Source organism: Lathyrus oleraceus, chromosome 4 (assembly GCF_024323335.1).
Source record: "Lathyrus oleraceus cultivar Zhongwan6 chromosome 4, CAAS_Psat_ZW6_1.0, whole genome shotgun sequence".
NCBI classification, from domain to species: domain Eukaryota; kingdom Viridiplantae; phylum Streptophyta; class Magnoliopsida; order Fabales; family Fabaceae; genus Lathyrus; species Lathyrus oleraceus.
The window spans coordinates 105,030,779-105,036,065 of record NC_066582.1 but is presented as its reverse complement, the minus strand read 5'-3'; positions in this window follow the sequence as shown (position 1 = coordinate 105,036,065).

The following is a 5,287-nucleotide window of genomic DNA, read 5'->3' as shown; positions in this document are numbered from 1 at the left end:
CTTTCTTTTTCACATGTGCTTTAAATAATGATTCCTGAAATAAATAATAAGAAAATGCCGAGTAATATCGAATAATATAAAATAAATTGAATCAAATAACGATATAATTTAATTAAATCAAGTCTAAAAATGTGATATAGTTTCATGTTATCAATCAACTCCACGCATTCAAATTCTAAGTCCTTTGCCCTTATGCATTGAGGCATTTTCAAATCAAATATTTTCTCCGCCCCCGATGCGTTGAGAATTGTTCAAGATCTAAAATCAAACAAACAAACAAACATTTTGTAGAAGAACTACGATGCTCTGATCCTTCATCTAATATGGAGGTACGTAGGCATAAAGTCGTAACACTCTAGTGAGTACAATAACAAAAAAAATTGTTCTTTGTCCTTTCGTATTGATTAAACTATTTTCTCTTAATAATAACATTTTATTTATAAATAAATACCTTAAGCAAATAATAAATGGCAAAAACGAACTTCCCTTAGAAACACACACTAACCCTAGGATTAGAGGAGGAACCCATTGAGTACAATGGAGGTAAAGGGGTGCCTAACACCTTCCCTTTACTTAACTGACTCCCGAACCTTAGTCTATTCCCTTAACTTTAGGTTTTATCATTATTTCCCTGTTCATTAGGAACGAATAAAATATGGTGGCTACTATGTGCTTTTCCAGCCGCCTCAATAGTTACAATCCACGTGTCATAAGACATTTTGATTTTATGACACGTAAGAGGACAAATGCCAAAGACAATTTTCAAAGAGTGTCCACTTATGTGCATATCAGAGGAAGTTAATCTTGTTCATAATATCAGAGGCTGAGATGTTCTAGAGGTTATTCCTTCATCAAAAGCTAACTCAGAGCTTTATGATCAAGGTAGCTTCTGAACATTATTAGATTCTGATATAGAGTAAGATTCTTTCCCAAACTGATAAAATTAGAATTATCACCATAAGGTATAATTCTCCTTTCATAGATATGAAAATATTCTGAAAAACATTTAGCAAATGTTAGGATCAAAAACTATTTAATAAAAACACAAACATACCTTTCATTGTAGTGTAGTTATAGAGATTGTCCAAGAAAGACAATATAGTTCAAACAATGCTCTTTTTACGAATCATCAGAAGTCTCTTTTAGACTTCTCAGAACAACTGGATAAACTTCAGAGGCATTAATCTTCAAAAGCACCAGTCCACTATAGAAGACATTAATCTCCCTAGTACCAGTAAGCTCGACTTACTGGTTTCTTCCAGATTCCACATATCCTTCCTCCTTCAAAGTTAGGATTTTGGATTTAGGGCTTATTTTTGTTGAAGGTTGTAAGCAACCACTATCCTGGAGCAGTTGTTGCTTTGCTATTTCCTTTAAGCCTGTTTGCATAAAAAAACAATCTCATTATTTGGTACCCATACTTTTATTGGTCCTCTGAGGTTAGTTTTGTAGGGATTATTATTTCCTTGTGCTTTAGCCTTATAGTAAGTCTTGACCTTGACTTTTGAACCACTAGGAACTAAAGATAAAACAACTTGTGAGTTATTTATCACATGTTCTGACTAATTTAGAATCTTAATATTTTCAGAAGTAGGCATAAAGCAAGCATTCAGCTCCATTTGAGCAATGCTTGAAGAAGAAGGGCCTGATGATTTTATCAGAACATCAATCCTTGGATGATAAAATCCAATGCCTTCTCCTTTGCTCTTACTCGCTCCATATATCATGGAAGCAAGTTTAGTTTTTTCAAACTTAGATATAATGAAATTTTGAAGAGTTAATTCATTTTTATCCAGAGATTGGCCAGACATACTTTTCATTGAAGTAGTTTGCTCTTTTTGAAGTTTTTAAAGTTTCTCTTTATAAAGATTTAGCTCATCTTTTAAAAGTTCACATTGCTTCTATAAGATTTACCCCTCCAGTTCATTATCTGGATAGGATAAATCTCCAATTAAGTTCATGCCCTCATTGGATTGTGTCCTCTTTGACCGCTTCTCTCCAGTTCAGTCCTGGATTGAACTTTGATCCTCCTTGATTGGTTACCTTTGTTAAGTTACCACTTAGCTAGTAGTTGGTAATCATTCAGTTTGAGCTTATTACCTTTGTTAAGCTATCACTCGGCTGATAGTAGGTAATAGTTCCTTTTACCTCTGATTTGTTACCTTTGTTAAGCTATCACTTGGCTGGTAGTTGGTAATCATTATGTTTGAGCTTATTACCTTTGTTAAGCTATCACTCGACCGATAGTAGGTAATATTCCTTTTACATTTGATTGGTTACCTTTGTTAAGTTACCACTTAGCTGGTAGTTGGTAATCATTCCTTTTGAGCTTATTACCTTTGTTAAGCTATCACTCGGTTGATAGTAGGTAATATTCCTTTTACCTTTGATTGGTTGCCTTTGTCAAGTTACCACTTGGCTGGTAGCTGGTAACCATTCCTTTTGAGCTTATTACTTTTGTTAAGCTATCACTCGACTGATAGTTAGGTAATATTCCTCTCCTATTGGGGTCGGGGTTTTCCCCTTTTGATGATTGCTTTTCCCCGGAGAAGTCTTACTTTGATAAGTCTTCCCCGTTGGATATTTAGTTCGTTTTCTAACCTTGCGTCGGTTATTTTTGAGCTCTTCCTTTTCCCTCATGCAGAACTTTGTCTGTCCTCAACTGGGTACCCCTTTGGAATCTGTCTTTCCCCTACGGAATTGTAGCCTCCTCTTTTCTCTAGCATTTCTTTGTCTCTCATGACACTACATTCCCCCACAGAGATCCTTGTTTGCATTCATATCATATCATAAATATCTTGCGGTATCTTAGGGCCAAAAATTGGGTCTTTAATATTTAAGTCTCTCCAATCTTGTCGAGATGAAGAGTTCAACCTTCATATATCCAAATTGAAGAAACTTAAATAGGGGCATCTGCCATACCCTAATTTTTAACCCTAAGATCCCACATCTCATTTTCATCCTTGCACACAAACAAGGTCACATTTTGATCATTCCCTTTATCCATCTTTGGGTTTGCTTCTTGCAGGGATCACCAAGCACCCCTTGGTGTTTTACTTTTGTGCTTATTTGATTCATTTCTTATCTAACCACTAATCAAAATACCAAAAATATGTCTTGTTTTCCTTGAGTTTATTGTGCAAGGTAAGGTTCCTCAAATCAAAAGCATCTCAAAGTTTGGTGGCTTACTTCTCAAAGAAAGTCAAAGAGTACCACTAGTAGTTAATATTAGTGTTCAAAGACTCGATATTGATGGTGCACTATGTATCTTGAGATGTATTATTCCACTATTTGAATATATTGATGGTTAAGTTTTTCTTTTTATGTGAGGATATTTATAGTGTTTATCTTATTCTGTTTTCAGTTACAATTGCTTCGATATATGCTAATATGAATTCGATTTTGATCCTTAATGTGATACATTTTAAGGAATAGAATGAGAAAATGGAAATTGTTCTTGGCTGCATGGATTTTAACCTTGCGTTAAGGATGAAGCAACCACCTTCTCCTTCAGAATCCATTATCTATGAACAAAGGAAATATTATGAAAAGTGGGACGGCTCCAATCGCACGAGTCATGGTTTGGTCTGTTCTGAGGTCAATTTAGCTTCAGTATGTGGAAACACTTGGTGGTTAGACTCTTGAGCAACTACTAACATCAATGTTTCAATAAAGGGTTGCCTGAACTACCTAAATCCAAATGATGTTCTAAGATACATCTATGTAAAAAAAAGGCAAGTCGGTGAATGTGAAAACTATATGGAATTTTAGATTATTGATGTGTACCGAGTTTTATTTGGATTTGAAAGATAATTTTATGGTTCCGTCATTTAGACGGAATTTAATTTCAGTTTCTTATTTAGACAAATCATATTATTTATGTTCATTTGAAAACAATATGTTCAAGTTGTCTTTCAATTCATATATTGTTGGAACTGGTTCACTTATGGGTCATGATAATCTAAATTTGCTTGACACAATAGGTATCTATGGAGAATCCTTGAATGTGGAATTGTGTGGTACTAAGCATAAAATTGATGATAACGATTCAGGAACATTATGGCATAAGAGTCTAGGTCACATCTCTAAAAATGGAGTTGAGCGACTAGTTTCAGATGGAATTTTGGATTCCATTGACTTCACAAACTTTGATGTTTGTGTTAAATTTGTTAAAGTTAAACAGACTAAAACAAAGAAACTTGATGCATTTAGAGCTATAGTCAGTTAGAGTTGATACATACAAACATTTGTGGACCATTTCCTACACCTTCTTGGAATGGTTAACAATATTTTATATCTTTCACAAACGATTATTCCTCTCTCTCTCTCTTCTCTCGCTCTCTCTCTCTCTCTCTTCCTCTCTCTCCTTCTCTCTCTCCTCTCTCTTCTCTCTCTCTCTCTCGTCTCTCTTCTCTTTCTCTCTCTTCTCTCTCTTCTCTCTCTCTCTCTCTCTCTATATATATAATATTATATTATAATATATAATATATATATATATATATATTATATATATAATATATATATATTATACATGAAAAGTCTTAATTTTGGGATGTGTTTAAATAATTTAATACTGAAGTTGAGAATCAACTCAACAAAAGAATTAAGAAAGTCAAATCTGACCATGGCAGTGAATGTTACGAAAAATATGACGGTTCAGGTGAACAATGTTCGGGGTCTTTTTCCAAATACCTAGAGGAATGTGGAATCACCCCATAATACATCATGTTAGGATCACCTAGCATGAATGGTGTGGCTGAAAGATGAGACTAGACTCTTAAGGATATGGTAAGGAGTATGATTTATCATTCTACCTTGCAAAAGTCACTCTAGGGAGAGACACTAAAGATTGCAGCTTACATTCTAAATAGAGTACCAACAAAGGCATCTTCCAAAATAGATTATGAGCTTTGGACTGGACGAAAACCTATTCTGAAATTTTTTCACGTATGGGTGTTGCACCCCAAAATTTGCCCTCTATTTTTAACTCTAACCAATTTTTTGTTTCACATTCATTTGCATCATCTTCATAGCATAACATTTTTTCTGTCTTAATATTAGCCGGAATAATTTCTCGGAATTTACAAATAGACTGGTCAAATTAACTTTTTAACTGTGCCTAAAATTAGTCAACGAAAAAATGTCAAGTTTAAGTTTGCAAATGTCGATAACATTAATCTGCGGTTCACGTGGTTTAATTTGACATGCTAAAAATATTTTTACGACTATTTTTGGTCATATGTTGATCAGTCTGAGCGGTTTAAACGGTCATAATTTTTATTTCAAA